Source organism: Macaca fascicularis, chromosome 4 (assembly GCF_037993035.2).
Source record: "Macaca fascicularis isolate 582-1 chromosome 4, T2T-MFA8v1.1".
NCBI classification, from domain to species: domain Eukaryota; kingdom Metazoa; phylum Chordata; class Mammalia; order Primates; family Cercopithecidae; genus Macaca; species Macaca fascicularis.
Genome location: NC_088378.1, coordinates 127,665,114 through 127,691,377, shown reverse-complemented (window position 1 = coordinate 127,691,377; position 26,264 = coordinate 127,665,114). Strand labels below are relative to the sequence as shown.

Here is a 26,264-nt window from a genome sequence, read left to right as displayed (position 1 = left end):
AAACTGATTTCGAATGGAGGGTACACACTTTAGTGTGATGTCTCTTGCTGAAACCAAATCATCACTTGCAGTGTGAACAGTGTGCAGGCTTTTTTGTTTTTCTTTGAAGGGGGACCTAAGAGGAATTTGCTTTCACCGGACTCAATGCTTCATTTACATATTAAGTCCCACCCCTGCCTTTTTCTCATTGGCCAAGACCACTAGCCCTAATGAGCTCATGGGGGAGTATGCTTAAACTCATTTCCTGAGGTTAGCTTGCAACTGAGAAAACCCTAGCCAATGAGGGTGGAGGCCTCGGGACAGCATTAATTCCAGAGAGGGTCAGGCTCCGCCTTCCCCTTGGCCCTGACAGTGTCTAGAGCTCTTGATTTGCATCCATTAACTCAGTTGCACCCCATTCAAACCCGGAGAAGTGAGCAGGGCAAATTCCTTCCAGGGTTCTTGAGTCTTTTACTCTGCCTCTGTGAGGGAAGGCGTAATTTTTAAAACTTCCACTTTTATAAGAAGAAAATAATATATATTTTTATGTCTCTCTTTTCTCTATAGAAGATAGTGTACTTTGCACGTGGCTCCGTAACTCTCTTAATTCCACGTCTTTGAAGGATGTTCACTAATGGTACAAAAAGAATATCCTGATTTTCTTTTTTTTACAGCTGCATAGTATTCCATCGTATGGCTGATCTGTCAGGTATTAAACCAGGCTTTCTTTGAGTTAGGTCATTTCCATCTTTAGCTTTTACAAACAATGCTGCAGTCAATAATCTTGTACATGCGTCATTTCGCACGTACTAGGTATATCGATAGCATCGATTCCCAGACCTGGGATTGTTCCTTTTGCCAAATTGTTCTCCACCGAGATTGTAACAATTAAACTTCCACCAACAATGCATGAGGGTGATTATTTCCCCACAGCCTGGCCCACAAAATGTGCTACCAATTTGTTTTTGGATTTTTGCCAATCTGATAGGTGAAACATTGTATCTTAATATAGTTCTAATTTGGACATACTTTTATGTACAAGGCTTCTGGTTGGGATGTGGGGAATGCAGTGTTATATTGGGGAACAAAGGATTTTCTAAGGCCAAGCTGTTGAGGAAGGCCCTATGCACTTGACCTCATTTAACCAGTGGACAACTGGCCAGAGAGAGATTGGAATCACCCAAGTCATCTCCAAATTTAAAGGTACCTGGAAAAGCCACTCGGCTTCTTCTTGCTTGTGGATAGGTGGGATGGGGTCTGCACATCAGCTTAGGGCAACCTGTCGGGATGTTGCCAGGTCCCTGGGGTCTCAAGTCATTGGGGAGGTTTTCCCTGAGACCTAACTTCCTCCACCAGAGATCATTCCATTCTTCCAGGTTGGTACCCTATGGATTGGAAGAATCACAAGATGGGAAACGCCAGTGAATGAATAGGTGCTTACGTCCCTTTTGGTCTCACTGGAATCACAATTTCCATGGTGTCCCTCAGAGACCAGAGACCCCGCTGGAGGAGAAAAGAAGGTTAATTTCACATGATTTGTTCTATGTAAACCCATTCTTGCTCCATGCAACCCCCAGTCTCTTTCCTGACACTCATTCCTCTAAGGAGAGGCCAGAGGCCACCTGACCCTAAGCCCTCAGCCTGGCATTGCTAAGGCCAGGGATGCTTCCTGTGGGATCCTCTCCCCTGGGAATCTGCCTGTGTGTTTAAATGCTGGGTCTCCTTCCTTGCAAATTGTCAGTCTTTACCATTTGTTACAGGCATGGTAATATACAAGCTGTGTGTGTGTGTGTGTGTGTGTGTGTACTGAGGAATCTGACATTTAGGGTCAGCTTCCAGTCTGAGGTCAACAGCACCCCAGACCCAGCTTGGGATCCCAGAGCAGCTTAGTTTGAGGCTCAAGGTCAGCATCCCAGAATCTCTGGGCTGAACAAATGGGCAAAAAAGCAGCTTCTCAGCTCAGAACATAAAACATCAGAGTTGAAGAAGTCTTAGTATCCAGCTCTTTCATGGCACAGTTGGGGAAACTGGGTTGCAGGTAAAGTGAAGGACTCACCTGAGGTCCCCCAGTGAGCAGATGGCAGAGCCAGGCTAGGCAGGTGGTATCAGACTCCTAGGCCTGCCCTTGCTGGGTTCTCTGCCAGCAGGCCTCTTCCAGCTGAGCACTAAGGGGTGGGGGCTTGGTCTGCAGCCCCAAAACAAGCCCACATGCCTCTCTAAGTGTGGATACCCAGGATGGGTGTTGCTGCAGCTGCTGTCCCCACAGCCTGGATGGCTGCCGGCTCAGGCAGGACCCCCAGAGGCCAGGGTGGTTGAGGGGATACACAGGGCCCCCTCTCAGCATGCCCAGATGTGTCTCCTGCCTGCTTTTAATTTCATGTGTTAATCAGCAGAGGAACCGAGTCAATCTCTGGCTCTTTTCTTCTGATTCCATTTTCCAGACATTAGGAGAAGGGGCAGGTGGAGGCATTTGCCTTCCCAGAAGTCAGCCTAATCTCTTTGCCAGTCTTGAGAAAGATAATGAGGATTGCTCTGAAGGGCGGGGACAGGGGCTTGCTTCTTTGGCAGGGCACGGAATTTCTGAGAAGCCCTTCCCCCAAGATGCCAAGCCCCAAGTCCAACTGCCACGGCTCAGGGAAAGAGGAACCTGGGGAACTAGGCATGGAAAAGGGAAAACCCTTAGGGGCAGGGATAAGATGTGTCACTCAGTGCTTCCTCATTGCCCTCCAGATAGGTAGGTTTCATTCCAGCCTCCCCACCTTTGCTCATGCCCTTCATTCTGCTGGGAACTCCATCTCCGTTCCTGTCTGCCTGCTCCAGCCCTGCCCATCCTGAATGCCCCAGCTCAATCCAACTCCTCAAAAAGCTTCTGTGGCTGTTCCATCCTAGTGAGCTTTCTCCTGCGACCCTCAATGACAAGGATAGAAGTTGCTCAATAGATTCTCATTAATTAGAATTTATTGATCACCTATTACATGTCAGTGTCTTGGGCTGGTTTCCTCTGAAATAAGGACTTGAGCATTAATAGTTTATTTGGAAGGTTTCCATAAAACACCAGTAAAGGAGTGGAGAAGTGAGGCAGGAAAGGGAAAGAAGCCAATAAAATAAATGCACGCTACTGAGTAGGTGACTGCTGTAGGCAACTGGGGACCTTTGGGTAACTCATCTCAAAGTTACCCACCCAGGGGGCAAGGGAGCTGGGGTATTAGCCACACAATCATGTAGCCATTGGTTGAGAGATCCTAGGGAAGTGGGTGTCAACTTCCTGGCACTTCTGACCTGCCCCGTATGGGAACCCAAATGGGCTCAAAGTGTCAGAATGGTGGGTGCTGAGCAGATATGGGTGATATATCCGTGTCTGCATATGCTGATAGCTGAGGATACAAAGGTGAATAAAGCAATCCCTTGTCTTTCAGGAGTTCTACAATCAAGTCAGGGAGGTAGAGGGTTACACACATTGTTCCAGGGCAGCACAGTACATTCCAGAATAGAGGTACAGTACATCCTCACTTAACATCATCAATAGGTTCTTGGAAATTGCAACTTTAAGTGAAATTACATATAATAAAATGAATTTTTTTTCTCACTTAAAAACAATGTTGAATGAAATGACATTATTTGAGGATCCACTGTCTCTCATTTTGTTTAAAGTCAGTACTGTCTTCATAGTGGGCTGTGGGAGTTTAGGGGTGGGATGCTTGAGCAGCCTGGAATTCAGGGAAGAAACCCTGGAGAAGAGCGAAGTTTTGAAGGCAAATCATTGCCACTGCAAAAAATGGCAGCAGGACATTCTACTTAGAGGGAACAGCATGGGCAAAGTCACCATGTGGGGTGGGAGGGGTGCTCTGAGCCTGCTGTCAGCTGACATGGCCAGCTCTGCTACCATCTCCATCCCAGCATAAGGGTCAGCTCAAGTGCAAAATAATTTTGAGATAGCGACTAATCTGAACTGTTAACCAGGGAGGACTGGCTGATGTTAAATTTGCAAACACAGGAAGATTTGCTCATTTACTGAGCTTAGTTAGAAATGTGTCACCCATACTCTAAGTAAATCAACAGTCTCCAAACTGTATCCACATTTGGGAAGGCATTGGAACCTCACTTTTATTCTTTCTTTTGTCCTTTATAATGTACATAATTTGTTAGTATGGTAGCACATATTATATATCTTATATACATGTAGAGGTGTATGTCACAGATTTTCTGTGGATAGAGGTATACAATTAAAAGAATTGGGAGCCTACTGAAGTGGGTCATGGCTGAGGTAAGCTTGGGATATGCTTCAGGAAGAAGCTTCTAAACCCAGCTCCCCTACCCCATCCCTACTGGCAAGAGGTTTAGGTTGGACTCTCTCTCTAGTGGCATCCCTGCTTGCTTGTTGTGTCACCTGAAGACAGGCCATTTGAGGGCCAGGTGTGGGCTGCAGCTGTGGAATAGGCTTCTTTCTCCCTTCTCAGGCCCACTGACCCACCCAGGGGCTTGAGTCTTCTTTGGTAGAGGTGGCATCTGTTTGGAGCCATTTCCATGGTTATGAGGCAGGAGCCATCACTTGCTCTCTGTCCCTTGCCTCTGACTCTGATGGGTCTGCTCTGGGCTCCCTCCTGTCTGGTCTGAGGTCTCCAGGCCTGGTGTAGGCCCTGCGCTCACACTTTCTGGCTAACTCACAGCTTCTCCAGCCACACTCCAGCCCCTGCCACTCACTCCTGGCCTGGCCCCACGGTCAGAGCTACTGTCAGTCACTAATTATCTTAGTCATCTTTCCATCCATGCTTGTTGAGCTAATGGAGAAGGCAAACAGAAATCTCAGCATATGTGGAAAATTCCTGCTGACAAGGCAAGGGGCCCTGGCCCAGGTTTGGCGAGATTAGACCTCCCCCAGTGAGGCTGCAGGGGCGGCCCCCCAGTTTTGAACAGTTTAATTGGGAAGTGGTGGGCAGCCTTCCTGGTCAGTGCTGTGCCCCTGGTTGGCAGTCCATCTTATCACAGAACAGGGCTTCACTCAGGGTGGGAGCACTGGGGAACAGGGGCCACAGAGCCAGGTCTTGGTGGTATCATTATTCAGGCAGCCCCAGGGCTGTCTCTGTATTTGGGATTCTTGGTTCTGGGGTCCTCCCGCCCTAACCAAGGATGCCCAGCTGGCCAAGTCAGCTGAATGGGAGGGTGGGGCCTGGGCTGCACGCTCTCTCACACCTGAGGCCTGTTAATAATTACCCCTGGGGAGGGCAAGGCCCCAGCAGACATCACTAATGAGCCTGCTAAGTGACAGCTGGGCCCTTTCCCCTCACCTGCTCAGGAAAACAAGATCCGACTAAGGAATTATTTAACCCTTTTTGGGCCAGGCGCTCCCTGAGGGCAGGGTTGTGCCTTCCCCTCAGACTGGGGCTCCCTGAGTGCCTGGAGCCTTCTCCATTGTCAGCACAAGATTTCTTCTATTCCTGTTGTCAGTGCTTGCATTTCTGCTCTTATGGAAGGCTGCTCTGTTTAGTGTCAGCTCTAAGCAGTGCTGTCCACTAGAACATTCTGTGATGGTGGAAATGTTCTCGAGCTGCACTGTGGAAAACAGTAGCCACTAGCCACATGTGGGTATCGAGCACTTAAACTATGCATCTGATTTACTGTAGTTTTAAAATCTAATTTTAGTTAATTTAGATTATTTATGAACGAGACAGGGTCTCACTCTGTGGCCCAGGCTGGAGTGCAGTGGTGCAGTCTCAGCTCACTGCAGCCTCGACCTTCCAGGCTTAAGCCATTCCCCCACCTTAGCCTCCAGAGTAGGTGAAACTACAGGCACATGCCACCACGCCTGGCTAATTTAAGAAAAATTTTTGTAGAGGCAGGGTTTCACAGCATTGTTAAGGCTGATAATTTAGATTTAAATGGCCACATGTGACTAGTGGCTCCCATACTCCGTGGCAAGGTCTATAATGTTTCACAAGGGAGGCCTTAAACGGGTGGTGAACAGATTTATGCAAAACAACCCTCTAAACTACAATCCCATTGGTGGGTCAGAGCCCATTTTCTCACCCTTGCAGGCTTGAAGGAGCCCAAGGTTATTTTCCTTGGAGATGGCTCCTGGAAGGTTGGGTGGGCTTCCTCACTACATCCCCACAAAAGCCCCCAGGTGGCTGAGGGGCCCAGAGGAAGAGGGATCTGGCCAGAAAGCACCTGTTCTTAACGAGGGTCCCCAGGAGCCAGGCAGCCCTCCCTCCACAGGGCACGGGGCTGTCGCTGCCTGAATGAGGGAGATTTATGGAAAATCCCCTCACACAACAGGCGGATTTTCCAAGCCTCATTGGTTGTTCTGGTCTCAGCCTTCATTAAGGGGAACAGGGGACAATGGAGGAGGTAGGGGTGAGGCCCTGGGTCCATTCAGCTCTCTATCATTTGGCACTGGGAACTCCATCAAGGCCCTCCCAACCCTTTCCTTGCTTGAGGAAAGGTCACACTGTCTCCCCTTTCAATAATAATAAAAGGCCCCAAATATCAAGCAAAGTCAGACTTGGCCTTTGAGGAATATCTTTCTTGCATTTTAAAAGATTTCCAGAAGAGAGATTCTTTGGTTTTGCTTTACAATCCTCTATGCCTTGTTGTAATGCACAGTCTTGGCAGTTCCTCCCTACAGCTAACCTAATTTTATTACGCTTTAGGCCCGCCTCAGTAGGACTTCTCCTTTAAAGTTATGGCAACATTTCGAAGTAGCAAGATCAATTGTGTGACTTCCCAATAACAATCCTTGCTTGGAAGGAGAAACCATTGGTTACTAGATCTGGAGGGACCCTAGAGATTTGCAGTCCATTCCTCACTCTGCATTCAGAGAGTGCACCTCCCAAGCAGGTGGTGCCACACTTAGAGCCAGAATTCATGCTCCAGGTGGTGCCCACCTGTGTACCAGCTGCCTCTGCTGCGGCGCAGTCACATAGAGACCCAGAGACCCAGTGAGACAACTCTTCCAGAGGAAAGAGCATTGCTTGACCCAGAGGAATGGATTTCTAAGAGTGAATATTAGGTGTCATCCCAAAGGCTTTTTTGTCTTAAAGCCCCTTCCAGAAAGTACACAGTGTGTAGTAAGGAGATCAGTGGGAGTGTCTTAGAGGTGAGACTGAGAGTGGGCCTTTGAGGGTGGCGAGGGAAGAGGAGGGTGAGGCATTCCCAGGGGTGCAAAGACTCAGGAGGGCCATGGCAGGGGCCTGGAGCGCTTCCCCTGTGTTGGGGATGTGAGGCTGGGCACTGCTCACTGAGTAGAAAGTCGATGAGTGCAGCCAGTTCCCTATAATGGTGGGTGTCCAGGTCCTGGGAGGTGACTCGCCTTGTCGAGGGAAACTGGTGGGAGCAGGAGGTGTTTATGGTTTTCCCTCTCCTGGGGGCAGCCGGAGCGAGCCAAGTTTACAGTTGCCCAGAACTCTATAAACACACTCGGCGAGCATGTGTGCGTATGTGAGTGCCTGTGCGGGTGAGTGTCCCCTGACATCTGTCACCGCCGCTGGGCGACCCTGACCTTCCTAACCTTGTGAGAAAGGAGAGAAGATGCTGGGCTGAGTGACTCTTTGCTGTCTTAGGCCTGGTGACACCTACTGAAGGGGTCCATAAGCCTGGGCTATGTGGGACCCTGGGGGCCCTGTAGGCTTCCTTGGGGGATCCTGGAGAGTCGGTGTGGGGAGGAGGAAGGACATTCCATGCCTGGGGAACTGCAGGAGCAAGGAGGTGTGTGTGTGTGTGTGTAAGAGACAGAGATTGGAGCAGGAAAGGGCAAGCCTCACGTACAAGAAAAGGAAACTTTGGGGAAGCCTTTAGACCTGACCTGATAGTTCATAGAGACATATTGAAACCCTGTCTGGGCCGGGCGCGGTGGCTCACGCTTGTAATCCCACCACTTTGGAAGGCCAAGGTAGGCGGATCACAAGGTCAGGAGACGGAGACCACGGTGAAACCCCATCTCTACTGAAAATACAAACAAAAATTAGCCAGGTGTGGTGGCAGGCGCCTGTAGTCCCAGCTATTCGGTGAGGCTGAGGCAGGAGAATGGCGTGAACCCGGGAGGTGGAGCTTGCAGTGAGATCGCGCCACTGCACTCTAGCCTGGGAGACAGAGCAAGACTCTGTCTCAAAACAAACAAACAAACAAAACCCTGTCTGGCACACAGGCCCCATGTGCTTATTATCACTAGTAATTATGACATGACACAGAGGTATTCCCTGGTTTGGTGACTGGGTAGCCTGAGCCCTCCATGTTCTGCTCAGTGCTGAACATGGGTGGCATTAGGGACAGATTGTGGTCTCAATTAGGAATCAGCAGTGGCCAGGGTTAGGGGTCAAGTGGTAGCCAGGGTAAAGCAAGCTTGTGGTCAAGTTAAAGGGTCAGCTGTGGTTATGACTGGCCGTCGGTAAGTGGTTGGGGCTAGAGGTCAGATACTGACCAGGAACAGCTTTCTATATATGATGCTAACCGCTCTGGAAGCAGCTCACCTTATCTTGGAGGCATAATGAAGAGGCAGGAGCCTTTGTTTGAGAACTAAAAAGACTTGGGTGTTAGACCTTGTTCTACTCACTTATTGGCTGGATGACGCTGGGTGAGTTGCTTCACTTCTCTGAACGTCAGTCTTCCCTCTGCAGGAAAGTAACGATGCATGCCCTCCTGCCTTACAGTGTGTGAGGCATTTGTTTCTGAGTATCCTATTATAGTGTGATTAAATAATCATTAATAGCAACACAGCCTTTCCAATCTCACCCTGCCAGGCCTGTGGGTAAACCCTCAGTGTTGGCTGAGGGTAGGGTGGGGGAGTGGTTAAATAATGGTCCACAGATTTGGCCACTCATTGAAATTACTTGGACATTTACAGGAGCATACTGATGCCTAACTCTTACTCCAACCCTCCTGCATTCTGAATTAATTGGTATGGGGGTGACCAGGGCATCAGATATTTTTTAGACAAGGTCTCAGTCTGTCCACCAGGCTGGAGTGCAGTGGCACGATCATGGCTCACTACAGCCTCGACCTCTCGGGCTCAGTCCTCTTTCCTCAGCCTCCCAAGTAGCTGGGACTATGGGCACGCACCACTATACCCGGCTAATTTTTAAATTTTTAATAGAGACAAGGCCTCACTCTATTGCCTAGGCTGGGTTTAAACTCCTGAGGTCAAGCCATCTTCCCACCTTGGCCTCCCGAAGTGCTGGGATTACAGGTGTGAACCACTGCGCCCAGTCATGCATCAGAATTTTTGAAAGTTCCCCAGGTGATTCTAATGGGCAGCCAAGTTTGAAAACCATTGGGTAAAAGCCAGTACAAATGAACTAAAGAGAATGAGTCTTTAAGCAGCAACCTGAGCTGTAGATAAACCAACCAGCTGAATCCGTGCTCCATTTCTGTGGGAAGCTGAGATGAGACAGCAGCAAGAGGCCTGGGGAGAACTTTCTCACTTAACCCTCTCCGTACCTCTGTGTCTTCATTTGTCAAATGGGGTTATCTTTATACTTACCTCACAGAGGTTGTAATTTATAATAACCAGCCCCAGCCAGCCAAGAGATGATGACTGAATATTGGGGACTGGAGTGGAGAAAGCAGGGTCCCTGGAACTTTCCTTCAGTGCCACCTTACCTGAACTTTCTGAGGATAGTCTGAAGCCTGGGAGTGGACAACATGACCTTGATGAACCTGGAATCTCTTGGCCCTGAAGAGGATCTTTGGCATATATGTCCCCTGTTTCAAACATTGTCCCCCTCCAAGGCACTCACATTCATTTCATGACGTCTTTCATTTTTTTGTTCGTGTCAGAAAATACCATCCCCATACTAACCTGTAGGACAGGCGGGGGATGGGGAGATGGAGTTCTACCACCTCTGACTCTTTCCAGGGTTGGGATGGGATGTTATGGAGCCCCTGGAAGCTTCAGCTGAGGGTTGAAGGCAGCTCTGGCCAGGTTTCCAGTGTCTTGGTCCTCCGGAGAAAATGAAGTTTTCTTTTGTGGTCTGTGTGTCTTTAAGACTTGAAGGCTATGGGGACCTGACTGGGGAAAATTCCAACCAGTGGGTTCCTTTGAAATGGAAGTGACATCTAGTGGTCTGAAAAAGAACTGCCAAGTTGACCCCCCCTAGCCCCAGGCTGCCCCTGGGGTCCCTTCCCTGGCCCCAGGTCCCTTTCCTGCTGGGCCACAACCCTGCTTGAGGGTAGTCTAAGTCCTGACAGTGGGCTCTTCAGGGCAGGGTGACTCTCTTGGCCCTGTCCAGGCTGGAACCCAGGCCAGGTACCTGCGCTCAGGTCCAGACAGAGAGGCCAGGCCCAGGGCAGCCAAAAGAGGCCCAAATACGCCAGGGCTGCAACATAGCGTCCCCAGGTGAGGTGGGATCCTTGGGTCTCCTGTCCCTTGATTCTGAGGAGCCCTGTCCTGAGCCCTCCACAGAAGTCCAAGTGCTGTGCAGGCCTCAGTGCTGAATCATCCTGTGGCCAGGCTGCTGTTATGCAATGATCCCGCCATGGGTCCACTGGTGTCCGCGGCTGGCCTTCAGCCTTCCCTTCAGGGAGGGAAGGGGCTTCGGGCGGTACATGTGCCCAGACTTGGGGTGTGTGAAATGACAGCCTGCACAAACGCTTGGCCTTGGAACCAAAAGGGAGGGTGGGAGGAAGGGACAGGGCCCAATCTCTTGTTCTCTAAGGTTCCTGACTTGAGGAGCCCAAGTCTGAGGGGGAGACATAGCCCTGCCCTCAGGAAACCCCAATCCGAAGTTCCCCAGCCCTCACAGATATCCCTGATGAAGGCGGGAGCAGGAAGGAATAACACATGAGTGGAACAGACCTGACGACCCCTGCAAAGCACCAGAAAAGCCAGAGCAGATGATTTTAGGACAGCAGGGCCCCAGGGGCTGTACTGGGAAGGGGGCAAGTGACTGGCACTGGGATTGAGTAGCTGCTCGTGCTCAGGAGAGGCAATGCCTTTAATGATGGCAGGGGACCTGCCCCTGTCCTCCATGTGTGTACCTGGGCTTTTCCCCAGCGCCTGGTTCACAGGGTGAGAGACCTCCGTCCATCTCAGACACTAAGCCCCATGGCACCAGGGCCTGAGTAGGTAATAAAAGAGACTCAACAGGACTGGGAGGCATTGTTTGGACACTTGGCATGCCTCTCTTTCTTTCCTCTCTGCTGTGCTCCTCACCCGCAGCTGGGTGGAGAGAGAACCCACTTGGGAGGCAGGAGCCCTATGGGCCACCTCAGCCCTCTCTCTGCCCTACCCCACCCCTGAGTGAGGCACAGCTGCCTCTGGCCTTACTTACCGTTCTGGAAGCTTCCTGGGGCCCTTTTTCTAAGACCCTTGGCTCAGGCACGTCCTTCTGAGTTCGGAAGCATCTGTTCCAGAAGTGGGTGAATTTGAAGATAGACTTCATGAAAATGCTATGCAACTGGCTTGCTTCTGAGAGATTTGAACAGCTAACATCTTACAATCTCCCAGAATTTCTGAAGTAGAAAATACTTGTTTAATGTTGTCTTATTTTTAAATAATTAATTTTAGTTTGAGCGCAGAGGCTCACACCTGTAATCCTAGCACTTTGGGAGGCTGAAGCAGGCAGATTGCTTGAGGTCAGGAGTTTGAGACCAGCCTGGCCCACATGATGAAACCCGATCTCTACTAAAAATACAAAAATTATCCAGGAGTGGTGGCATGGGCCTGTAATCCCAGCTACTGGGGAGGCTGAGGCATGAGAATAGCTTGAACCTGGGAGGCGGAGGTTGCTGTGAGCCGAGATCGCACCATTGCACTCCAGCCTGGGTGACAGAGTGAGACCCTATTTCCAAAAAATAAATAAATGAATTAAATAAGAGATATTATATGGACACAGTGAAAAATGCAAGCACAATAAGAATTAGTGAATGTAGGTGAAGGACATCAGCAGTTCTTATTTTTGCAACTTGTCTGCATGTTTAAAAAAATAAAAAAGTAAAATAAATAAGTTAAAAACAAATTCAGACAAGTGTAAGCCTCTTGTCTATCCTTTCTTCTAGCCAATTATTCAGTCCCTTTCTTGGAGGCCCCTGAGTTAACAGTTTCCTGTGGATCCTTCTAAAGATAGTCTAAAAAATATATATTTATAAACTGTTTTCCTCCCACATGAATGATGACTTTTCTCCACACCGTTCCGCAACCTTTGTCTCTCACTGAACAATAATCTGGAGACCATTTGGTGTGAGCACACAGACAGCTGCCTCATTCTTTTTCATGACTCCAGTTTATTCCACCAAACAGATGTTTCAAATGTTTATTTGGAAGAGATTGTATAATAAGGTGGTTAAAAGCATAGTCTTTGGTGGCAGAATGCTCTCGTTCAAGCCAGTTGTTTAATGTTGAGCCAGTTACTCAATGTCTGAGTGACTCAGTTTCCTCATTTGTGATCCAAAGATAACAGCATCATCTACCTCGAAGCATTTTGTGGAGATTCAATAAGATAAAGCTTGTAAATGGCTTAGGACGGTGCCTGGTGTGCAGTAAGCACTCAATAGATGTTCGCTGCTCCTCCTGAGGTTATTTTGCCAGACCCTTTTTGAGAGAGCTGGGCTGTTTCCAGGCTTTTATTATTATAAACAATGCTGCAAACAAATAACCTTCCCCACACGTCATTTGCTCCTTGTGGGAGTGTATCAACAGGAAAAATTCCAGGGAGTAGAATTGCTGGGTCAAAGGCCATGCGCGTTTTTAATTTTGAAAGATATCATCAGGTGGTCCCCCCTTAGGGGTGGTCCTGGTCGCTCGGCCACCAGCTGAGTTTGAGCCTATTTCCTCAGCCTCACCAACACAGTGTGTGTTTCATTTGAACATAGCATTTCTCAAATTTACTTGGGCAGAGAAGTCTGTTATTGAGTTTCTTGGGGGATCACTTGGCCTTCAAGCCCCTCTCCCCCGTACCCACCTGAGTTTGTCAAGGTGTTTGTTGGGAGAAGCCAGCCCACCATGTGGTCTAGACTGGTCTACAGCCAGCAAAAGTCTCCTGAAAGTCTCTGCTAAGGTCAGCTGCATATTCATTCAATATGTTGATTCAGGCAGGGCTCGGTGGCTCACGCTTGTAATCCCAGCACTTTGGGAGGCCAAGGCAGGTGGATCACCTGAGGTTGGGAGTTTGAGACCACCCTGGCCAACATGGAAAAACCCCATCTCTACTAAAAATACAAAAATTAGCCAGGCTTGGGGGCAGGCGCCTGTAATTCCAGCTACTCGGGAAGTGGAGGCAGGAGAATTGTTTGAACCTGGGAGGTGGAGGTTGCGGTGAGCCGAGATCGTGCCATTGTACTCCAGCCTGGGCAATAAGAGCGAAGCTCTATCCCCACCCCCGCTACCCTCCCCGCCAGAAAAAAAAGAAAAGAAAAAGAAACAAAAGATACAATATATTGATTCAATATTACGGTGCTCACAAATTTATACGTTGTTGGTGGCAGTCTCTTCTGGGGCCTGTTAGCATATTAAAACTGTTGGTTAAATCTGATAATGCTTTAGGTTGTGCTTGTTTTTCACCATTTCAGTCCTGAGCCAGGGGTTTGCAATTTCTAATCACATTTTTAACATTTTCTCACTCCTACAAAGGCACACAGACAATGCCAGTACTCAATTAGCTGTAATCATGGAAAGCCTGACTGCTCTACCTGGAATTAGACTTCCTGCTATGGATAACCTATAAACCAACCTCCCTGCCTTCCCTTCGTGGAAAATTGGAGTTGATTATTAAAAAAAAAAAAAAAAAAAAAAAAAAAAAGAAGGTAGTCTCTGTATTGAGAGGCCCTGTCATCTGAAAATGGAAACCTCACGAACACAAAATATATCAAAAGGAGGAGTATTCTTTTTACAAAAAGAGTTCCTACTGAGTTAATTTTAGTGGATTTTTATTAAAGCCTTTTTAGACAACTATAACAAGGCAGAGAGGACTGTTTGAAGGTGAAAGCTTTGAGCAGGAGAGCAGGCCTGATGTCTCACCAATTCTTAACTTCTGTTCACCCGCAGCTTGCTCCCCCCGCCGATCTCATGCAGGACCGGGCTGGAATGATCCTTTGTGATTCATTCTGATTTAGGGTGGCTGCCAAACTTTCTAGGACTTTTGCGGGCTCCCTGGGCTATCCTGCATCAAAGCCTCCAGTGCCTCTTTCCTCTCCTCTGACCTTGCAGATCTGACAAATGCCAAGGACTTTGCCTGTGCTGGATGTGTAGCCGAAGACTGTCCCAGGCTGCTCAGAGGGGCGGAAGCAAACTTGCTGCATCTCCAGAAGCCCCTCAGAGGTCAGGTTTAAGGTGAGGGTGTCCTTGAGTGAAGGTCAAATAGGTTTCTTTTCTTTTCTCTTTTTTGAGACAGGGTCTCACTCTGTTGCCCAGGCTGGTGTGCAGTGGCATGATCATGGCTCACTGCAGCCTCAACCTCCCGGGCTCAAACAATCCCCCCACCTCAGCCCCCAAAAACGGGGACTACAGGGATGTGCGGCCACACCCAGCTAGTTAAATTTTTTTTTTTTTTTTGGTAGAGATGGGGTCTCCCTATGTTGCTTAGGCTGGTCTTGAACACCTGAGCTCAAGTGATCCTCCTTCCTTGGCCTCCCAAAATACTGGGATTATAGGCATGAGTCACTGTGCCCGGCCAGGTTTCTTTTTTCCCCAATTGTTTAGTAAACATTTTTTTTCCTCTAATAAAAAAACACACTCAGAAAAGTGCACAAATCATAAATACATAGTGCAGTGATCTTTTACCTGCAACACATCATCTAGATCAAGAAATAGAGCATTGCCAGCTTCCCGTAACCCTTGCCTGGTGTCCCCGCCCAGTTGTCACTCCCATCAAAGGCAGGCATTCTTCTGCCTTCTATTCCTGACAGTTAGTGTGGCCTGACTTTGGAACATTATATAAATGGAATCGCACTGGATGAACTTGATTGTTTCTGGTTTCTCTGGCTCACCATTTTGAAATTCACCCATGTCATGTGTGTGGTTCATTTATTCTCATTGTGGTATAGTGTCCCGTTGTATGACTATGCAATTTTTAATCCATTCTACTAATAATCTTTGGGTTGTTCCTTGCTTAGGGCTATGATGGATAATGCTGCTGTAACATTCTTATCTTTGCCTTGTGGTGTGCAAGTGTACACATTTCTACTAAATACCTAGGAGTGAAATTACTGTGTCATAGGGTAGACACTGCCAGTTTTCCAAAGTGGTTGTAGCAGCAGCATATGACAGTCCCAGCTTCTTCACATCCTCACCAACACCATTGTCAGTGATTTCACTTTAATATCCCGGTGGCCAAAATTACCTTTCTAAACCATAGATCCCTCGATCCCTTTCCTGCTTCGAGCTTCCTAAAATCTCCTCAACATTTTAGCATGAAAACTTTTACAGAAAAGTTGAAAAAATTGTACAGTGATCACCCATATCAACCCCAATCCTATAATATAATCACATCATCCACATCTTGTTATAATCACTTTTTCACAAGTCTAGCTATCTATCCTTCCATCAGCCATCTTCTTTTTTTCATTGTCAGTGCCTCTTTATGAAGGTAAAATTGACATACCAGAACATATCCTCATTTTAGGCATACATTTCACGATTTAAGTGAATTTATACAGTTGTGCAACCATCAGCATAATCTAGTTTTAGAACACTTCTGTTACCCTAAGCACGTTCTCCTCATACCATTTGTAGTCAATCCCTACCATGGCTCCCAGTCTCAGGCAGCTACTAGTCTATCTGCTTTTTTTCTATGTAATTTTGCCTTTTCCAGAAAGTCTTTATAAATGGAAGTATACAATGTATAGTCTCTTCTGTTTGGCTTCTTTCATTAGAATGGTGCTTTTGAGATTTATCTATGTTGTAGCATGTATCAGTAGGTTGTTTCTCTTTACTGATGGCCAGTATTCCAATGTATGGATATAGAGTAGTTTGTTTGCCCATTCTCCTGGTTTTTTTTTTTAGGTGATGTTTCACTCTTGTCATCCAGGCTGGGGGGCAGTGGCGCGATCTCAGCTCACTGCAACCTCTGTCTCCCAGGTTCAAGCGATTCTTGTGCTTTAGCTTCTTGAGTAGCTGGGATTACAGACATCTGCCACCATGCCCAGCTAATTTTTTTTTTTTTTTTTTTTTTTGGTATTTTTAATAGAGACAGGGTTTCATCATGTTGGCCAGGCTGATCTCGAACTCCTGACCTCTGGTGATCCTTCCGCCTCGGCCTCCCAAAGTGCTGGGATTACAGCCATGAGCCATAGTGCCTGGTCTCAATAGGGGTTTAATGACAGGATCATAGTCTGGCATAGGAGAGGTTGCTCATTTATGGAGTGGTCTATTGTAAGGGAAGAAAGAAGGATAGAAAGAAAGAGACAGAGAGGTAGAGACAGAGAGAGGAAGAGACAGAAATAGAGACAGATATGAACTTGTTGCCTCCACATTCTCTGTCTCCAAGTTAGCAGTGGGCCTCCTTCCGTTTGGGAAACTTCTTGACTACCCAGCTCTCAGGTGCCCATGGTACACCTGCCAATTAGATCTCCTGTGCTGACCGTTCTCTGCTCTGGGTTTGTATCTGTTTCAAGGGTGACTGTCTCATTTAATCCTATAATGTTCACAAAGAGCTCAGCACGATGTCTGGCACATGGTTTAGGACTTGGGAACTGGTGGTCTTCAGTACTCATCTTCCCAGCAGCTTGCAGGGCTCTCTGAAGGCAAGAATTGTGGCTTCTATGTCCCTTCAGTGTGGCTCCAACTCCTGGGAAAGCCCCAGACACATGTGGAGGGGGCAGGGAGAACAGTGGATGGGGTAGTGGGTCAGGGCCCTTACACAGTCAATGCCTCAGCACCCCAAACTCAGGCCCTCTGGTTAGGTCTCTATTAGGGAAATAGCCCGGGGCTGGGTCTGGGAGGTCACTGGACCTTGGTGCCGAACCACAGCTAGGAATGCCAGCATCACTAGCAAGTTCAGCATGGGCCTAGGGAACAAGGTTGCTGGGACCCCCTGCCAGTGAGGAGGCCTGAGCAGCAGCCAGGCACATTGCGCCCTCCTCACTTCCTTCTCAGCCTTATAATTCCCAAGATTCCTGCTCTTTTTCCAGACCCCAGACCTCCCTGTCTGCGCACTTCCAGGAGTGCTGAGCATAGGGGCTCCCAGGCCCACGCCAATGATGCCTCCTTCTTTTCCTTTCCAGGCTAAAATGACTTCCTGAGACCTGGATGTGTCTTCACGGCTTCACTGGAACAGTGAAGTTATGCAAGCTATGGTTGAGGGGTTCTGTTCTCTAATGCAGTGGTTCTTAAACTTGAGTGATGTATGCTCAAGTGCAGAAATCAGAGTATTCGATCCAGCAGGTGTGGGGTGGGGCCTGAGAACCTGCATGTCTAACATGTTCCCAGGCCACGTTCATGCTGCTGGGCTGGAACCACCCTTTCAGATCTAAAGCTTTGATCTCTCCTCCTGGGGCTCAGCCTGTGTCTTCTCTCCTACATCATGGGGAACAGAGAAGGCGGGGGCTCATCTGCTTCCTTCTCTGCACAAGCCCCAAAAAACACTTAGATCGTAGTGACCTTGATGGTGACAGTAGGAAGTCCATATTTGAATTGCCTTTGGCCAAAGGGCATGGCAAGACTTACGTAGGGAAAAGCAGATACAATGTCCTGTCTCCAGCCCATCATAAAAATAAAAACACACAAAAGCTGGAGAGGATGTCAGAGTACAGTCATGCATCACCTAACGACAGGGACAAATCCTGAGAAATGCGTTGTTGGGCAATTTCATCATGTGAAACATCATAGAGTACACTTACACAAACCTAGATGGTCTAGCCTGCTATACACCTAGGCTATGAACCTGTACAGTGTGTTAGTCTAGTGAATACTGGAGGCAATTGTAACACAGTGGTAAGTATTTGTATGTCTAACATACAAAACATATATAAATATAGAAAAGGTACAGTAAAAATATGGTATAAATGATAAAAAAAAAATGGTACACCTGGCCGGGCACGGTGGCTCACGCCTGTAATCCCAGCACTTTGGGAGGCTGAGGCAGGTGGATCACGAGGTCAGGAGATCGAGACCATCCTGGCTAACATGGTGAAACCCCGTCTCTACTAAATACACAAAAAATTAGCCGGGCGATGTGGCGGGTGCCTGTAGTCCCAGCTACATGGGAGGCTGAGGAAAAAAAAAAAAAAAAAAAAAGTGGTACACCTATAGAGGGCACTTACCATGAATGGAGCTTGCAGGACTGGAATTTGCTTTGGGTGAGTCAGTGAGTGAGTGAGTGAGTGTGTGTGTAGGTCTGGGACTTTGCTGTGCACTACTGTAGACCCTATAAACACTGTGCAGTTAGGCTACACTACATTTATTTTACACATTTCTTTTTTCGGTAATAAATTAATCATAGCTTAATATAGCTTTTCTTACCCTGTAAACTTAAAAAATCTTAAAAGCTTTTTGCCTCTTTTGTAAACACAGCTTAAAGCACAAATGCACTGTATAGCTGTACAAAAATATATTTTTTTACATCCTTATTCTTTAAGCTGTTTTCTGTTTTTAAATTTTTAAATTTTTTTGTGAAAAATGAAGACACAAACACATAAGGTAAGTAGCCTAGGTCTATTTGAGGTCAGGATCATTAACATCCACTGCCTTCCACCTCCACATCTTCTGCACTGGAAGGTCTTCAGGGGCAGCAACAGGTATGGAACTGTCATCTGCTGTGATGACAAGGCCTTCTTCCGGATACCTTCTGACGGGCCTGTCTGAGGCTGTTTTACAGTTAACATAAAAGGATAAGGAGTATACTCTAAAATAACAATAAAAAGTATAGTAAATACATAAACCAATATCATAGTGGTTTACGATCATTATCAAGTATTATGTACTGTACATCATTGTATATGCTATACTTTTATGTGACTGGTAATGTAGTAGGTTTCTTTATACCAGCATCACTGCAAACATGTGAGTAATGCATTGCACTACAATGTCACTAGGCGCTAGCAAATTTTCAGCTCTATTATCATCTTACAGAACCACCGTTGTATGTGCAGTTCATACATCGCTATGTGGTACATGACTGTATAAAACTAAATAGGTAGTTTCATGAGAGAAATAATCAGAAGTTACTATGCTGTTTTAACTGAGCATCAGTGATAACGTTAATTTTGATTTTGGAAGTAACCCATGTAAAAAGAACTCTGCAAATTACATAGGTCAGATAAGATAGTAAATGTAGCTTTTCTGGCAGTGTTCTAGAATGTTTATTCAGATTCAGCTCAATCTTGTGGTCAAGCTGGGTCTGACAAAAGATCCTTAAGAGTTCTTTAACATGCTCTACCCTCAAACCAATCCTTTGAGGTAGACATTGTCATTCTCATTTTACAGATGAAGAAACAGGCTTAGCAGTTGTATGTTGGATCCTGGATTCCAACAGTCTTTTTACTCCAACTCAGACTTTGGAACCTGAAGTGAGGTGTTTTTTTTTTTTTTTTTTCTTTTTTCACAACACCACAGGTGAATGCTAATTAAGATTCTCCTGAACAATTTCTAGCCAAATTGCAACACATGAGGCTGGATGAAGGCTAGGGCAAGCTCTTCTCTTGCTTGGGGTGTGAACTCCATTGACTTTAGCTGGCCCTGTAAGGAAAAGTCCAGCATATGTACCATCAGAAATGACAGATTTGGAAACAGATTCCTATACAGACTTATCTGAGCTTAAGACAGGCAAGATTGATCAGGGTAGTGGATCTACTGTGATCACTTTTAATTGTTCTTCAGCATCTGGCAAAGTGTGTGTTTAAACAAGCCAGGTATGCTGCTTGCTGCTTGCTCAGAGAGATTAGGGATAGTGCTGCATCCAGCTGGGCCACCCTCAGCCCACCCTGGGCCAGATGGGTATTAAGTAAGGGAAGTATCTGCATCATTTGAGTGTTTGCAGATGCCATATGAATAGACCCCAATGGAAACCAACTGAGCCACAGACGGTGCACCATGGCCTCCTGGAACTGTCACTGGGTCCCAGATTTGTGGTCTGGGTATCATTCCAGCGAAAGTTTATTGCTCCATAAAGAATTTAGGCAGGAAGTGAGATAGATCATGGATTAGATAGTGACCTTTTGAGTTGGAATGGATGAGTGCTGCTGGTGGTAGGGATGAGAATGAAGAAGGAGGAGGAAGGTGGTGGCAGATGGGGTTTTGATGATTTGAGATGACAGATAGAGGATGGTGACAGCAGTGGTTGGGGGGATGGTGGTACAGGAGATGGATGTTGTAGGAAGCTGGTTATTGGGATGACGGGCTGAGTAGCTCAGGGAACCAGCTGGAAAGTCCAAAGCCAGGGATGGGAATTTGATCATGGTTGGGGGTGGCTAGGGAGGTGAGAGGATTGCTTGGGGGAGGCATAGATTTCTGATCACCCGCTCCTTCTTCCAAAGGTGCCTGTTGAGGGTATTTACCAAACTTGCCCCAACAGCCCAGCTGGGAGGTCCTTCCTGGCTGAGATTTAGCACACTTGTTTCCCTAGGAGGCCTCTCTTACCACAACAGACAGATGGGTGCTGATGTCAGCAGCAGTGCAAAGCTGTAAGTCAGCACTAATGGGGGTGGCACCTGAGGGCCAATGGGAGAGAGAGTTCTGCCCAGCTTGGCCTCCTCTGAGACCCATCCCAATGGGAAGACAAGGTAAGAAGCCTATCCTGGGCTTCCTGGCCAGGTTCCTGGAATAGGTGGCGGTTCATGGTGGGTGACTGGGGCTCAAATTTGGCAGCTCTGGGACATGGGAATTGGAAGGGCTTGTCGTGGGCCATCTGGTTTAAGCCTATGCAGAGAAAAGAAAGGCATTAGGATTCCCATTACCTGGATGAGGAAACTGAGGCCTTGGGAGGAGGAGAGTTGTACCTAAGGTTAGCTGGAGAGGCAGCAGCAGAATCAGGCTCAGAACTTCTTCTGTAACAGCACCTCCATTTGTGAACAAGCATGGGAGTATGGGGCAGTGAGCTCACAAGGGCAGGAATCAGCAGACCCAGGCAGCCTGTTTCCTCTTCTGCAAAATGGGAGTGCCAAAAAGTTGCTCCTAGGGTGTGGAGACGATTAGATGAGATGGGCATAAGTAAAGCACCCTATCATTAATTTTCTTTTCCCCACAGATCATTTGTCCTGGGTGGGAGCCTTCAGTGCACCTCAGTATGTGTTTGTGTGTGCATGAGTGAGTATGCTGTGTGTGTGAAAGCATGCACAAGCCCCTCCGTGTGTGTATGTGTTAGTGTGTATGTGAGTGTGTGATTTGCAAATCCTGACCAGGCAGCCATTGTGAGGGGAAGCTGCAATGTTTACTGATCTTGGGAGATATTAGAGGTTGGAGCCTCTAGGATTGGCCTTGCATGGGCTGAGGTGGCGGGACTGGAGTTGGGGGTGCTCTGGATCCCCTAGGCTGCTGCAAACCCTGAAAGCTGCTGCTCTGGACACCAATAGCGCAGGGCAGGGTTAGGCAGCTCCTGTTAGGGGCTTAGGCAAAGTCATCAAGTGACTCAGGAGTAGGTCTTTAGGAGGTCCCCCTGGGCATTTCTTGGGCAGCCTAGCCAGGGGTGTCTGAGCAGAGATGAGGGAACGGGCTGGAAGGCACCGAGGAGACGAGAGGAAGCAGGGTTTCTGTCTCTGCCTCTTCGGGGCAAAGAATTCTGCTTTCTTTGTGGCTGGAGGTTACCTCACCTTCCTCCCCTTGCTCTGGGAAGAGGTCTGAATATAAGTCAAGTCATTTGTGCTAATTGTTGACATTTTTGAGACGTGCCTTTCCTGGGAGTTTGGGGGCCTAGTATGCAAATCTATGCACATTATGTGCCATCAACAGAAAAATTGGAACCTCAGGGAATTGCTGGAGCAGAAAGGTTCTCCTTCTTCAGAACCGCTTCTAAGCTGCCTATAATTCCCCCCATTAAATTCACAGAGGCAAAATGTGTTGGATCCTGGAAGGTCAAGGCTGAGGCCAGATCACAATGGTCTATCAGTCCATGGTCTCACTTTACAGATGAGGAAAGTGAGGCCCAGAGGGGAGGCATGACTTGCTTGAGATTTTACAGTCAATGGCAATGCTAGGGTCTGACCTGGCCCAGGATCGTCCAGATTCATTCTTTTACTTAATATGCACAATACACACACACACATACACACACACAGAGTCTATCCTTCGCATAGCACCCGCAGCTTTATTTTGCTTCACAGCAGTACCTGACCTTGTATGTTTACATTTCCTTCTCCTTCTGCCGGACTAGAATAAAACTCCATGGGGGCGGGAAGTGTGCTTGTTTTTTCACATTGTATTCACTGTCATATTGTCAGCATCTAAAATACAGAATGGCGGGATTCATTCATTCATTGGCTGGTCACCTCTCTGGTGTGCCCTCTTCCAGACCCTGGTGACACAGAAAAGCGTCAGACTTGGCCCCTGGCTCCTGGCTCAGGTGGCTTCAGGCCCTTTCTTCTGGGACCCAGTTGCCTGCGGGTGGGAGGGATCCCCCTCACCCAGGTCCCACTGGCGCTGACTCTGGAAGCTCACCCCGGGGGAGGAGAAGCTAGGGATGAGAATTAAGAGTCCTCTCCAAGGAACTCCCAGAGCAGAATCAGGGAAGCCCCCATGGCACTGAGGAGACTCGGGGTGTGAACACAGTAGCTTGTGACCAGGGAGGTGGCGGTGGGGAGGAAGGTAGAAGCTCATTTGGGAGGCAGGGTGTGGGGACTTGGAGGGGAATCCTGGGCGGAGACGGTGAATGGGTACTGTGGAGGCTCTGGGCACTGGGTGTCTAGGGCAGCTGTGTGGGGCGGGGGGGCATGACAGAGAAAGAACACTGACATTTATTGACATTTGGGATAGGCTGCAGAGTGGGGACTGGTGAAGAAGGGCAAAAGGCCAGACTCCAGTCCCTGCACTTCATATGGGCAGAGTGGCGAGGCATTACATAAGCCTCAAGAAGAGCTTTGGTCGAAGGCTTAATTTTCTCATCTGTAAAGTGGGCATGGGCATGGGGGCCTGGTGTCAGGAGGGAGGTGAGTCTCATATGAGGGAATCTGTCTGAACGCCCTCAGCTGGACCCCCAAATCTGTCTGAACGCCCTCAACTGGACCCCCAAACACAAGCCAGCCTGTCTTCCGAGCCCTTTCTCCCTTTTCCCAGGGTACATTCTCTGGGAAGTGGGGCCCTGTGGCTGCTGCCCTGTGGAGGGGCCAGTCCTCATCCTCTCTGCTCCCCAGCCACTGTATGTTCATTTGCCCAAGAGGTTACCCAGTTTCCTCTGTCCTAGTTGACCAGAACCCTCTGGATTCTGTGGGTGCTACGGGTTTTCTGGCCGGGACCCAGGCCTACGCCTTGCTGGGGGCTGTGAGCAAGAGAGCAGCAGACCAGATTTTGCAAGCCTGAAATAGTTTATGGCCAGGCCGAGGCCGGGAGGAAGGAGGGCATGGCCCCAGGAATGCGGGAGGAATGCCTGGGAGGCCCGTTCCGTCCCCCACCCATCCTCAACTCCCCAGGGGGAAGGAGTACAGGCCTCAGGACTACCGGGCACTGGGCAGAGAAAGGGAAATGGTCTGGGCCCTGAGCATTCCTGGGGCTGGGGTGGTCGCAGGGCCAGTGAACGCGTATGTATGTGGGCTAAGTCTTTCTCCAGACATGAGTATCATCTCCTCCAAGGAGGACACCTGGATTAGACTTCTCTGTCTGCTCCATTCAGTCTTTCCTACCTACTTGCCTGTAGCACCAAGGATACATATCTTCATTCCTGTGTCCCTCAGAGTGAGGGTTGTTTTTCTACTTGATGCGGGGCCTCTCTGTCTCCACTGTCAAACTGGGAGCTCCCTGAGGTCAGGGTTTGTGTTTTCCTTTCAGATTGAAAATTCCTTAAGGATTGAGGCTATGAGTCTCCCATAGAGTGGAAGCCCACAAATGCTTCCCACGTCCAGAATGGGGTGGAAGTGGAACGACAAGATGCAGTCTCCATCCCCATTCCTTTAGATCCAATCAATCCTGGTTGGAAATCCTTCAATCCTGGTTGGAAAGCGGGATAGCCTTCAGAGGGCCAGTTGAGTCTTGTGGACCAGACAGCAGCCTATGAAGAGACTTGGCCCTCCCATTTCCATCCATGTGAACACCTGGGGCCCCTATGTGGAGGCCAGAGGAAGCCAGGCCCCCGTTACCCATCTGGACAGTCCACTTGGCCCTGCTGGTATCATACCTTGGGCTTGCCCCCTCTGCATGTGGCCTGGGGTCTATTCCAGGAAGGGGTGGGCGGTAGGGGGTTGAGAGTGGACAGGCCACTGGCTGTTAATGATACCTGCATTTTCGTGGGCCCTATGGTCAGGCCATCACCTTCCCTTTCGTGTTTGGCTCTGTCTCAGTGAGCCAGCAGGTGAGGTGGAGGCTAGGCAGGAGCCCCAGGGTAGGGGCAGCCATGCAGGCACAGAAGGAGGCAGAGGACTGGTGCCTGGTCACAGTCACAAGGTTCTAGCACCCTCAATTTCCATCAATGCCCCAGCTTTGTTATGGAAGACACAAGTTGCCAAAACTCTGGCAACTCTGGCTGGTCACACCCTGTCCTTTTGCGGACATAGCTCTCTGGCCTCCATTGGCAGGACATCTATTTCTAATTCCCGCATACACTCCTAGACCAGCCTCATTTGGGTCAGTCTGTGGTCAGGGTCATAGACAAGCTCTACAGGGTTGGGCCAGTCTGTGGCTAGAATTAAGGGTCTGAGATCTGGGTTTAGGGTCAGGCTCTGACCAGGGTTTTGTGTCAGCCTGTTTTCTGGGTTAAAGGGATTAGACTTTGACTAGGTAGGACTAACAGTCAGTCTGTACCCAGGACTACGGTTAAGTAGGAGGTCAGTCTGTATCCAAGCTTAGGGACCAATCTGTACCCAGGACCAAGAATATGGATTCCTAATCCAGGACTGTACCTAGGATTAGGGATCAGTCTACACCTAGGATTAAGAGCCAGTTTGTATCCAGGATTAAGGATCAGACTGTACCCAGAAATGGAATAGTCTATACCCAGAATTAGGGATCAATGAGCATTGAGGGGTAGGCGTGTGTTTTGCACTGAAACTGAACCTATGACTAGGCCACAGAAGGTTACCCTGGCCCAACTGGGCATAGAAGGCAGAGAATACTGTTTGCAGTTTGAAGGGGAAAGAGTTTGATGATCCCTTGGCCACCCTACTCTGCATACCCACCTGCAGGAGTTACCTGGGGCAAAGTAGGGCACTTCAACACTCCCAGCCTTAGCTTCGACTTGATGAGGCACAAGAAACAGCAGCCTGAGCCCCACAAAGCACGGTGCCTAGGCAAGGTCCAGTGAGTGGCTCGGAGGCAGCATTGCCCAGTTCTATGGACGGGAAGAATCCTGAGCAACTCCACCACAGATGGCGCTTCTGTTTACACTGCACCTCTCGAAACTCATTCACCAACAGTTCATTCTGCAAATATTTCCCGAATACCTGCCGTGCTTTAGGCCAGAGGTTCTCAAAGTTGAGTGCACAGAAGAATCAGCTGGGAAGCTTGTGAAAAAGGCTGACTCCTGGGCCCCCCTCTTGGGTATTCTGGAGCAGAAAGGCGATAGGAGCTGCCCAGGAATCTGTACTTTTCATAAAGTTTCCTGGTGATTCTGCTGTGGTAGTTTAGGGCCATGCTCTTGGGACCTGTCCTCAAAAGGCCCATCAAGTTAAAAAGGATTGCAGGAAACACCCATAATGCTGTCTGGTGAGTTCAGCAAGCCAGTGGGCATCTTCCAGGGCATTTGGAACAGAGGGTATGCATGGGTGTTTTCAGAGAAGACCCAAGAAGACCTTGTGAGGAAGCAACAGTGAACTTCTGCCTCATTTTTGAAGAAAACTTTGTTGTCTTGTTGCAAAAATTGTATGGAACGTACCTGTCTAGCCACCGCAAAGCCTTTTCACATGATTGGCAAGCTAGAATTCCGGCAAGCACACAAAAGATTAGCTCTGAGAGTAGAGGTGTAAAGCAAAACATACTTTTTTTTTTTTTGAGATGGAATCTTGCTCTGTCGCCAGGCTGGTGTGCAGTGGCACGATCTCGGCTCACTGCTACCTCCACTTCCTGGGTTCAAGCGATTCTCCTGCCTCAGCCTCTCGAGGAGCTGGGATTATAGGCAGGCGCTGCCATGCCTGGCTAATTTTTTTTTTTTTAGAACGGGGTCTCATCATGTTAGCCAGGTTAGTCTCGATCTTTTGACCTCGTGATCCACCCGCCTCAGCCTCCCAAAATGTTGGGATTACAGGCATGAGGCACCGCACCTGGCCGCAAAGCATAATTAATACAT

At 48.4% G+C, this 26,264-nt stretch overlaps 1 long non-coding RNA gene across 1 annotated transcript; it reads right to left on the bottom strand.

The window, feature by feature from the left end:
- Positions 1-16,730: 16,730 nt before the first annotated feature.
- Positions 16,731-24,417, bottom strand: LOC123572834 (uncharacterized). The gene is made up of 4 exons (XR_006697383.2): positions 24,261-24,417; positions 22,170-22,278; positions 20,839-21,013; positions 16,731-17,685 (listed from the first exon to the last, which is right to left on the bottom strand). It is a non-coding gene; the product is annotated as an uncharacterized lncRNA (long non-coding RNA).
- Positions 24,418-26,264: the final 1,847 nt, after the last annotated feature.